General features: G+C 47.8%; 1 protein-coding gene across 4 annotated transcripts in view; it reads right to left on the reverse strand.

Annotated features, from left to right (window-relative positions):
* The window catches only part of LOC134994416 (odorant receptor 131-2-like), a 234,680-nt gene that overhangs the window by 80,935 nt on the left and 141,485 nt on the right, over positions 1–12,260 (reverse strand). Inside the window, exon 1 of one of the 4 annotated variants that reach the window (XR_010197458.1) lies at positions 3,954–4,345. The exons of 2 other annotated variants lie outside the window; for them this stretch is intronic. The gene's annotated coding sequence lies outside the window, so the exon portion shown is untranslated. Of the gene's footprint in view, positions 1–3,953; positions 4,346–12,260 lie in introns of those variants that run through there. One more of the 4 variants, XR_010197446.1, reaches the window with a different exon arrangement.

Genomic DNA, 12,260 nt, shown 5'->3' on the forward strand with positions numbered 1-12,260 from the left:
GGATGGCCCTTCAAAAAACTACTCCCCAAACAGCACATGACGCAAAGAAAAAAAGAGGCGCAATGAGGTAGCTGTGTGAGTAAGCTAAGCGACCCTAGTGGCCGACACAAACACCTGGCCCATCTAGGAGTGGCACTGCAGTGTCACGCAGGCTGGCCCTTCAAAAAACACTCCCCAAACAGCACATGACGCAAAGAAAAAAAGAGGCGCAATGAGGTAGCTGTGTGACTAAGCTCAGCGACCCAAGTGGCCGACACAAACACCTGGCCCATCTAGGAGTGGCACTGCAGTGTCACGCAGGATGGCCCTTCAAAAAACTACTCCCCAAACAGCACATGACGCAAAGAAAAAAAGAGGCGCAATGAGGTAGCTGTGTGAGTAAGCTAAGCGACCCTAGTGGCCGACACAAACACCTGGCCCATCTAGGAGTGGCACTGCAGTGTCACGCAGGCTGGCCCTTCAAAAAACACTCCCCAAACAGCACATGACGCAAAGAAAAAAAGAGGCGCAATGAGGTAGCTGTGTGAGTAAGCTAAGCGACCCTAGTGGCCGACACAAACACCTGGCCCATCTAGGAGTGGCACTGCAGTGTCACGCAGGATGGCCCTTCAAAAAACTACTCCCCAAACAGCACATGACGCAAAGAAAAATGAAAGAAAAAAGCGGTGCAAGATGGAATTGTCCTTGGGCCCTCCCACCCACCCTTATGTTGTATAAACAGGACATGCTACTAGTATCAAGAAGATAGAAAAAAAAAAAAAACCACGGGTAGGTGGTATACAATTATGGATGGACGAGCGACTGCCGACACAGAGGTAGCTACAGCCGTGGACTACCGTACTGTGTCTGCTGCTAATATAGACTGGATGATAATGAGATAAAATTAATATATATATATATCACTAGTACTGCAGCCGGACAGGTATATATTATGTAATGACGGACCTGCTGGACACTGTCAGCTCAGCACTGCAGACTCCTAAAGTAAGCTACTAGTATCAAGAAGATAGAAAAAAAACCACGGGTAGGTGGTATACAATTATGGATGGACGAGCAACTGCCGACACAGAGGTAGCTACAGCCGTGGACTACCGTACTGTGTCTGCTGCTAATATAGACTGGATGATAATGAGATAAAATTAAAATATATCTAAAAATATATATCACTAGTACTGCAGCCGGACAGGTATATATTATGTAATGACGGACCTGCTGGACACTGTCAGCTCAGCACTGCAGACTCCTAAAGTAAGCTACTAGTATCAAGAAGATAGAAAAAAACCCACGGGTAGGTGGTATACAATTATGGATGGACGAGCAACTGCCGACACAGAGGTAGCTACAGCCGTGGACTACCGTACTGTGTCTGCTGCTAATATAGACTGGATGATAATGAGATAAAATTAAAATATATATATATCACTAGTACTGCAGCCGGACAGGTATATATTATGTAATGACGGACCTGCTGGACACTGTCAGCTCAGCACTGCAGACTCCTAAAGTAAGCTACTAGTATCAAGAAGATAGAAAAAAAAAAACCACGGGTAGGTGGTATATAATTATGGATGGACGAGCGACTGCCGACACAGAGGTAGCTACAGCCGTGGACTACCGTACTGTGTCTGCTGCTAATATAGACTGGATGATAATGAGATATAAAATATAATATATATATATATCACTACTGCAGCCGGACAGGTATATATTACATAATGACGGACCTGCTGGACACTGTCAGCAGAATGCGTTTATAAAAACACCACACGAAGAGTGTTTAACTTTTTCAGGCAGACAATCACAATATACTGGTGGTCAGCAGACAATCACAATATACTGGTGGTCAGTGGTCACTGGTCAGTCACACTGGCAGTGGCACTCTGGCAGCAAAAGTGCGCACTGTACTTAAAATATGTACTCCTGCTATAACTGCTCCCCAGTCTCCCCCACAATTAAGCTGTCTGAGCAGTGAGCACTCAGCACAGTCAGATAATGATATACAGTATTACATATGATGCAGCACACTGGGCTGAGCACAGATATGGTATGTGACTGTGTCACACTGTGTATCGTTTTTTTTCAGGCAGAGAACGGATTAATTAAACTGGTGGTCACTGGTCACACTATCAGCAGCAAGTAGTACTCCTCCTAATAATATGCTCCCCAAAATTAGTAAATCAAGTGTCTCTCTCTAGTACTCTAGTCTAAACGGAGAGAACGCCAGCCACGTCCTCTCCCTATCAATCTCAATGCACGTGTGAAAATGGCGGCGACGCGCGGCTCCTTATATAGAATCCGAGTCTCGCGATAGAATCCGAGTCTCGCGATAGAATCCGAGCCTCGCGAGAATCCGACAGCGGGATGATGACGTTCGGGCGCGTTCGGGTTAACCGAGCAAGGCGGGAGGATCCGAGCCTGCTCGGCCCCGTGTAAAAAAACCTGAAGTTCGGGCGGGTTCGGATTCCGAGGAACCGAACCCGCTCATCACTAATTAGTACTGGCTGTACCCTCCTGATGGTAATCACTGGCTAGTTGGGCTAAACATGTCCCTGGATACTCTGACTACATACATGGTTTGTCTATGCTATTCTCTGCACTCCTGTATGCTGCAGCACTGAATCACTATAAAAGGCATAGGAAAAGGTCCTACTCTGCACTCCTATATGCAGAGCTGGACTTATACCTCATGGGGCCCAAGGCAAGATACCCATTTGGGACACCCCAAAACCCAAGCCCCTAAGCTAACACCAATACCAGAGCATATGGTGTTGCCCTAAGAAACATACAATGTGACGACAGATAAGAATTACTTCTAGTCTGCCCATGTACATACACTCACTGTGGTTATTTTTTTTATTGGGAGCAATTAACCTACCAGTATATTTTTGGACTGTGGTAGTAATCCGGAGTACCCGAAGAGAACAAACGCAATCACGGGGAGAATATACAAACTCCACAGATAGGGGCGTGGTTGAAATCGAAACCATTACCTCAGTGCTGTGAGGCAGTAATGTTAACTATTACACCACCAATACTGCCCAGATGCCTATATAATTGTGAGCACCGTATTAGTGGAGTCAGGGACCATATATAGTAGTGGGCACAGGGTTAGTGGAGTCAGGGGTATATATGGGAGAGGGCACAGGGATAGTAGAGTCAGGGGTAGATTATGTAATAGGCACTGGAGTAAATATGGCGGCAGATAAAGGGGTAGTGAAGTCAAGGATATATATGCAGTGGGCACTGGGGTAGATATGGCTTTAGGCACACAGTTAGTGGAGTTGGGTGTATATAGTAGCTGGCACAGTTTTATTGGAGTCACAGGTAGATATGGCAGTGGGCACAAAGGTAGATATGGCAGTGGGTGCAGGGGTAGTAGAGCCAGGGGACAGTGTCCGGAAGGTGAGGAGCATTCTCATGGCCTGTTCTCGGGTTCTTCCTCCCCCTCCACAGTGCACAGCCTGACGCACCATACTACGGCAGACTCACTGCTCGGCCTGGGAGCTACCGGGGTGGATGCGGAAAGATGAACCGTGATAAACAGGAGGAACGAAACCTGTGCTCATTCACAGCACTCAGACACACGGCAACATGTACAGTGCGGCCGCGGGGATTGCGGACTGTGCATGCACGAACTGCAGGGTTTTTCTTTTAACAAAAAACAAACCCCTGACAATAATCTGTGTATATAATAACACTGACAGCCTTGTTATGGACGGGACGGATTTTGTGAGGGCCTAATACGGCGCCTAGGTTGCCTTGTGGGAAATATGGCTCTACCTGTATGCAGCAGCACTGAATCACAGTATAAGGGGGTCAGATCATAATGAGCAGGTCATATTCTGTATACTATACACTGATTCAGTGCTGCAGTATACAGGGTGTAGTTTATGACCTGCTCAGCAGTAGCAGCAGTAGCAGCACACATATGCAGTAGGACAAAGTGTCATTACCTCTGCAGGGTGCCGACCTCCTGTTGGGGCAGTGAGCAGGGGCAGGGGGTATCTGCACACCAGGCTCCTCCATCCTTCTGACCTTTTCTTCTATCTGTGTTGGGGTGCATCATGCTGCTGGGACTAGTAGCCTCACACACGTGGTGGATGTGCACAACAGGCAACAGGGGGTCCTCCAAGGGGCTGCTGAGCAACGACAGCAAGAGGCTGCAGCAAATCACTGATTTGCTGCAGTCACTGTAGTCGATGCTCAGCAGTCCCCCCACAGCAGTCCATGTTTCTTTCAGTCACTGCTGCTGCTGGTTATCTGAGGCTCTCCTGTACTCCCGTTCACTGTCCTCACAGTGACAGCTGATCCGACCCCCTCTCTGAACGGCAGCACACTGTCTCCCTCCATCTCTTTACCCAGGGTCCCGGAAACGATCAGAGCACTCAGTAGAGCACCGAGTCGCTCTATTACAGCAGAAAGGGCACGGCAGGGGGGACAATGGAGGAGGTGCGCCCTTTAGGGCTGGGAGCCCGGCGGCTACCGACTCCGTTGACACCGGGAGTTCCACCCCTGGCTCCCAACTGTCATGTGTTCTGCTCCCAACTGTCATGTTTTCTGTTCCCAACTGTCATGTGTTCTGTTCCCAACTGTCATATTTTCTGCTTCCAACTGTCATGTGTTCTGCTCCCAACTGTCATGTATTCTGCTCCCAACTGTCATGTGTTCTGATCCCAACTGTCATGTTTTCTGCTCCCAACTGTCATGTGTTCTGTTCCCAACTGTCATATTTTCTGCTTCCAACTGTCATGTGTTCTGCTCCCAACTGTCATGTGTTCTGCTCCCAACTGTCATGTATTCTGCTCCCAACTGTCATGTGTTCTGCTCCCAACTATCATATTTTCTGCTTCCAACTGTCATGTGTTCTGCTCCCAACTGTCATGTGTTCTGCTCCCAACTGTCATGTTTTCTGTTCCCAACTGTCATGTGTTCTGTTCCCAACTGTCATATTTTCTGCTTCCAACTGTCATGTGTTCTGCTCCCAACTGTCATGTATTCTGCTCCCAACTGTCATGTGTTCTGATCCCAACTGTCATGTTTTCTGCTCCCAACTGTCATGTGTTCTGTTCCCAACTGTCATATTTTCTGCTTCCAACTGTCATGTGTTCTGCTCCCAACTGTCATGTGTTCTGCTCCCAACTGTCATGTGTTCTGCTCCCAACTGTCATGTGTTCTGCTCCCAAAATTGGAGCACCCAAAGGAAACACAAGAAGAACATATATATAGCCCACATGAAGACAAGGCCTGATTAAGAGACGCATGTTATGTCACTTCCAGATGAAATTAAGCTATATATTTTTTTAACTGTGCAGTCCACTAAGTCACACGGTGCAACATGCCTGCATAGTGATTGTGTTCCTACAGAGCTGTAGTAAAGTGGTCATGCGGGTCACAAAGGGATGCGGTCAATTTACCTACAGTCAAAATCCCGACGGTCAAAATACCGACAACCATTGACCAATGGTCAAAATACCGACAAGGTCAAAATACCGACATTTAAAATACTGACAAGGTCAAAATACCAACATTTAAAATGTTAACAGGTCAAAAAGTCTACATGAGTTTTTCATGATTTTTGTCATTGAAACCAACTTGTTTATACTTTACCATCCCTGTGGACCTGAAGGTTGAACATAATAGTGTGCCAAGCACAGCGAGCTGTGCGAGGGGACGCGGTACACCTATGTCGACATACACGACAACAACAAAAAGCAATGAAAAACATGTGCAGAGTTTTTGACCTGTCAACATTTTAAATGTCATTTATCAAGCCTTGGAGAGTGATAAATAGCATGGGGATAAAGTACCAACCAATCAGCTCCTAGCTGCCATGTTACAGGCTGTGTTTGAAAAATGACAGTTATGTGCTGATTTGTTGGTACTTTATCACCGTGCAATTTATTAACAACACCGGGCAGATCTGAGCATCCAGAAAGCCACAGCAACAAGCCACCACATTCACACAGAAGCAGCTGCAGAGCATACTGTCAGTACACAGGAAAAGAACCAGGTGACGCAGCAATGAGCCACCACATTCACACATATCACCGTGCAATTTATTACTCTCCAAGGCTTGATACATCCGGGCCAGAATTGCTATGTTATTAAAACAGATCAGTCAGTTGACTTGTGAACAATACCTATTGTCGTTAATAAAATATACAAAATAAATGAAATATGCTCTTGTAGGTCCACACATTGCAAAACATTTGTGCATGCTATATATACAAATGTTGGGCATACATTTTATGTAGTAATAAATGCCATATAACTACATATATACTCACAGTGCTGATGTTCCTCTAACAGTAGCATGTGTAGAAAGCCTACAGTAGGTCCTGCCAGTCTGGTTCCTTACAGCAAGTGGTGAGGTGACACCAGAGTATTTATCTGCTTCATACTCCCTGCAGCCTTCTACCCCACTGACCCATCTCTCAGATAATTACCAGAGTTCTGCAATTAAGTCTTAGTTGTACCAGTGTCCCCGTGGGAGAAAACGTCTTGCTGAGTTTAGGGAAAATGTTTCAAACAGAAGATCAAAGACAGTTTTCCTAGATTTGGTTTTACCGACCTTAGAAGAAATAACTATACGATGAAGACCCATCTCTGCCACCCAGTGTAGTCATCAGGGTCTATTCCTTGGCCCCTCAGGAACATGAGAAACCCTTAATGCCAGATGCTATGTGATGCAGTATCAGTCAGGCCGCCCAAAAAAGAACCACCCTTAATAAAGACACAGCACATGTAATTAGCATTTAAATGGTCATCAATTTATTAAAAAGAACTTGATTAAGATAAGAAACGTGTGATGGCCAGGAGATAGAGCTGGCAGAGCTTCAGGAAACTATCGGGCCCTGCAATCCTTTCAGTGGCCCTTAAATATATCTTTCTGTCCATGGTGGCTATCAAAATGATTTCCACTTACTGCTTCATACAGGACCATGCCTGACTGAAGTCCCACCTGGCAGGGTAGTGTTGCTTATACCTGGACAGGCGATGTCAGCCAATGCCCTTCTGAGAAGTGTAGTAAGTTAGAATAGGAGAGTGCTACTGCGCAGTCTCCAATATGGCTCCTCCAGGGATGATGCTTCATTCCCTTACCAAGATGGCCACCACTATTACTACTTCACATGCGTGGCGCCATCTTGTTATTGTGCATGAGTGACATAGTGTGTGATGGATTTCTACCTCTTAGCTGCTGAAACCTTCGATCCTATTACTAGGTAGACCGCTGTTCCAGAACCTGCACTGCTGCCAGAACCCAGAGGCAGTCATCAGCTGGTGGTCTATATAAACCTGCTCCGTTTCATGTTTTCAACCAGTATAACAGTGAGTACAACTGTACTACCACTTGCTCAATAAACCACACTGCCTACTTAATCTAAACTGGACGTATCCTTGGGTCAATCATACTATGCTAGTGTGTACATTAACTCCACCAAACCACCAGACTGTACACACATTCCCAACGTAGTATACCAGCTGTATGCCATAAGATCCACTGATTTGCTCCCTCCTGATGTGGCGATGCTAAGTCCAAGAGTTGCAGCACTTGTACCATACACAACACTAAGAATCTTCAGCTAAAACTCTAAACAAGTCCCTCAAGAAGAATGAAATACTACCCTCTTTCAGATAAATGCTGTCCATGTGAAATAAATGATCATCCCAATTGCAGATAAGATCATTCCTGACCACAAAACTACCTGTAGACACAATCCAGACCACATTAATTACAGCCTTCCTTGGTGGCAATGCTAGAACCGTCAGGTCCACAATATCTGAGAGCAAAACAGTCCACCAAGACCAAATGATCCCCATCGCAAGTCCAGGTGCGCCAAATGATGGTCAGCATTGAGTCTACCAATGTCCTCCTGCCCAAGTCCTTGTCCACTAAGTCAACTACATGAACACTGGGGAACCCAAAATGTAGGACTATTACCAGCAATCAATCCTTAAGTGCATCCCAACAGAGATCCTGGCTCCCCCGCCAACCTCACTTGTTCCTAGAAAAGTAACCATTTCTGATGCAAGATGGGAGTAATCTGCCCAGAACACACAGGAGTGTTCTTATATCCACAAATCCCTCAATGCCCCCAAAGCCTCTAGTTACCTTACGCATGGAGGCAGCGTGCATTTTATGAAGTCAGACAGACATAATGTTTATAGAATTCTGTCTCCCACTGGCCTAAAACACAGGTTCTCAAATCCATCCTCAGGACCCCATACGGTTCATGTTTTGCAGGTCACCTGTAGATTTTTAAAATGTGACAGTTGGTAATACACTGTGCACCTTGAGGGTGACATGGAAAACGTGAACCGTGTGGGGTCCTGAAGACCAAGTTTGAGAACCACTGGCCTAAAACATTTGCATCCTGAACAGAAAAACCCATCCCTGTTGTGGAATTAGCAGCAACTGTGCAAAGCTTTTTGGGATGGTGTTCAGATGTGAAAGTCAGGGCAGTAGAGAGCCAGGCCTGGCCCAGGGACTTTTCTAGGGGCATGGGCTAGCCACAGGAGGCGTGGCCATGCACAGTTAGAGAAAAATACAGTATTTTATTTTTAAGTGCATCCCTGGCTACACTGCAGCCCAGCACACAGCAGCGTGTGCTGTCAAAAAGTCACCCACACCAAAATGTCCAGCTTAATCTCAGCAGCCCACCCAATAAAAGCATGCTCAAACTACCGGCAGAAGACTTTAGGGGTATTTCAGACTGGATTGCTGCAGTGGCAGTGACCGCAGTCTGCATTCCTTTGTTGAGTGCGCTTGTGCAGCGGCCCGGGAGCCCAGTGAGATGATAACAGCATCTCAGGGCTGCGATCGCCTCTGCCTGATTGAAAGGCAGAGGCAGTCGTAGGGCGGGAGGGGGCGTGCCAACGGCATTAGAACGCCGTTCTCAGGGCACGGTCTGGAGAATGCAGGCATGTCCGGACTGTTGCGGGGGTGGGCCGGGGCAGCTGCATGACATCACACGCAGCTGCTGTGCCCGGGACGCGGTGGGTAGTCACCTGCCAGCGCGCAGGAGCTGCGATGGCAGGGAGCTACTCAGCGGATGCAAAAGCATTGATGCTGTGCGATACTTTTGCACCCTTGCAGGGGGTACGGCGTCCCAACGCATGTCTGAGTAACAGATCTACGATCAGATATGAATTACCCCCTCTGTTCTTGAGGATCATTTAGCAAGAATAATTCAGCAGATCCACAAATAACCTGATGCAACCTAACGTTACCAGTAGTGTGCCACATAAGACCCTCGTCTTGTCTTGTGGAAGGTGGTGTCAACAATATGTAGTTTCATTTTGATTTCAATATAAACCAGCCTGGTTCCAGGGCCCAGTGCACAGTAAGGCAAATAAGGTCTTCATGCAAGAATAGGAGGGAAACACAACTGGCTTGCCTCATTAAAAAGGAAGTTGTTGCCATAATGAGAAACTCCACGCTCCCCAGTCCCTGTGACAATGCGCCAGTAGAGGAACAAGCTGAATCACTCAAAATAGATGTAGGAAGAACAGCGACCCATAGGCAAAAATCACTTGTCTATGTGGTGCCTTCTTCCAGGTAGAACTCTATGAGAGGAGAACACTGACTCCATATCAAACTTACCAAAAAGTTCCAGGTTATAAGCCTTTTCTACAGTCTGGTCGCACATATGACACAATTCCATAGAAACTGGATTGTTGATGGAATAACCAATCTGGTAAGCTACAGTAGATGCTAAATGTGGCACTAATTCCCCCAATGGCTGGTTAACAATGGGTCTAGTATGCAGTTAGATCTCCTTAATCATTCTTTTCACTCCATATGAGTGGCAAAACAAAAGTGAAGCACAAATTCTGGGGGGGGCACTTTTGCAGACCACCGCCAAAATAGGCAAGCGGAATGCACTCCTCCACAGCTCTGTATCTTCCTGACTGGGGTACAGAAGTGGCGCATGGGATCCAGGCAGTCGAAATACCGATGCCTTGATCCCGAATTTGAAAAAGCCGACAGGGGTGAGTGAGGGTGTTCTCCCCTCTCCCCAACTCCCTAACCCTCCCTACCCGGAGCCCAACCCGAACCTGCCCCTTTGTGCATAACCCTAACCACCCCCCAGAGGTGCCTAATACTAACCCCCATCCCCGATGCCTAAACCTAACCTTCTTCCCCCCTCGCAACCTAACCATAATCTTCTGTGGGGGTGCCTAACCCAAACCCCCACTCCCAGCAGCCTAACCCTAACCTCAAGTGATGCAGCCTAACCCTAACCTCCCCCATTGGTGCCTAACCCTAACCTCCCCTCCCATCAGCCTAACCCCAAGGGAGGCAGCCTCACCCTAAACCTCCTCCAAGCCTAAACCTATTCTGACCCTCCCCCCCCACGCGCACTTACCTGTGTTAAGCCACGATGTGTGTTTGTTTGGGATCCTGGTGCCGGGATGGCATACCCATTCTGGATGATGGTGTCGGCATTAAGAAAAGGGTCAGTATTCCGGCATCGGTATTCTGACTGCCGGGTTACCGACAGCTGGAATCCTGACTGCTTCCTGAAGCAACAATTTGACATGGAACGGTGCTCTATATAGAGCCACTGGTGCTGGTGGACTTACTGTACCTGCAGGGAAGCCAACAGAGGGCTTGGCACAGGATAGGAGCCACCACATAGGACACAGAGCCCTGCTGGGGCATAGGCCGCTACTGGCCACTATAGCTCCTGGATGCGCCACAGTGACAACATCAGGAAGAGCTTGCATGGGCTGCATGGCCTTCAATACATAAACCACATCTTTACAGCTGAAGTCCATGATAGATATGCCCTCATCTAATGCCCTCCAAAACGTACCCCTAGGTGACTGAAACAACTTGTGAATTGGGGTAAGAGACCTGATGTCCTCCCGCATGTCCTCAGCCACAAAAAGGTCCTTCTTACCCCTTACCATAATGGATCACACATTGATGTACTTGGCAGTTCTGATGCTACCCCGAGCCTGGGGATGGATATCCAGCAGCTCCGCATTGTGGACAACCCTGCCCCTTGGGCTGACACTGCTATCAACACTGTATTAGTCTGTATTATACACTGATCTTATACCAGGCAGCAATGTATATATTACATGTGTGTTTTTACATATGATTGGTGTGATTGGATGAACATGTGTCATTACTGATTTTGCAGTGTGTTAAAGGTCTCATCTACAGCACAGGCCCCCTTATTGTACAGTATTTATACAACTGACCAGGGGTTAAAGTGAGCTGGAATGGGGTGGATCTGCGCTTGGTCAGTTCCATTTGGAGACGGAACCAGTTCTGCCTCTTCTGGCACACCTAACCCAAGAAGTCAGCTCAGAGCCGCAAGGAAATGCCGGGCGCCCGCTAAGATTTTGTTACCAGCGGGCGCCCAGCTCAACGGATGGCCATCAACCATTGATAATTCCTAATCATCGATGGTTTATGGCCGATGTCAAATGCTTTTGCCATCAATGGGAGAGAACCAGATGGTTTCCCTCCATCAATGGCAGAGCATAAACAAATATTTTTTTGCAAGGTGCCGGGACATAGAGCATAGCTCTCCTCCCAACACCCGCAAAGCCCCGCCCCTGGGCTGTGATTGGCCTACGATTCATCCACTGAACTAACAGCGATGACCATCGATGGGTGAAGCCAATGATGGTCTCTCATAGCATAGTTGGTGACCATCGCTGGCTACTCACAGTTTTGCCATCGATAGCAACCATTGATGGTGAACACACAGATGGCCATCCTTACCCGGCTCCCACCCCATAGCAGCAGCCGGGGGCAGGAGCTCACTACTGAGTCCCGCAGTGTGCACTATGGGAGAGACGTCATGACGTCACTCCCATAGTTCCGAGGAGCGGGCACCAGAGCAGACGGATGGCAGCGGTCAGAGGCAGGACTGTGGTTTAGGTAAGTATTTATTTTTGTGTGTGTAATGGGCAATACTACAGCGGGCATTACTAGGGGCACTACCACAGGGGCACTACCACAGGGGCAATACTACAGGGGGCACTACCACAGGGGCAATACTACAGGGGGCACTACCACAGGGGCAATACTACAGGGGACACTACTTGGCTAGAAACAGCCCTGGCATAGCAGCTACAGTGCGCGTGCGCAACCCTTCAATATGTGTTCTCATACCCAGTGCCGGCCCGCTGCATAGACTCAGAAGGGCGCTGCAGCAGACAGTGAGGACCGTCCATCACGTCACTCACTCTCTACAGCGCCATGTCCGCCCACCGACCCGCCTGCTCTGGAAACAGAC

This window comes from Pseudophryne corroboree, chromosome 2, assembly GCF_028390025.1.
Source record: "Pseudophryne corroboree isolate aPseCor3 chromosome 2, aPseCor3.hap2, whole genome shotgun sequence".
Lineage (NCBI taxonomy): Eukaryota > Metazoa > Chordata > Amphibia > Anura > Myobatrachidae > Pseudophryne > Pseudophryne corroboree.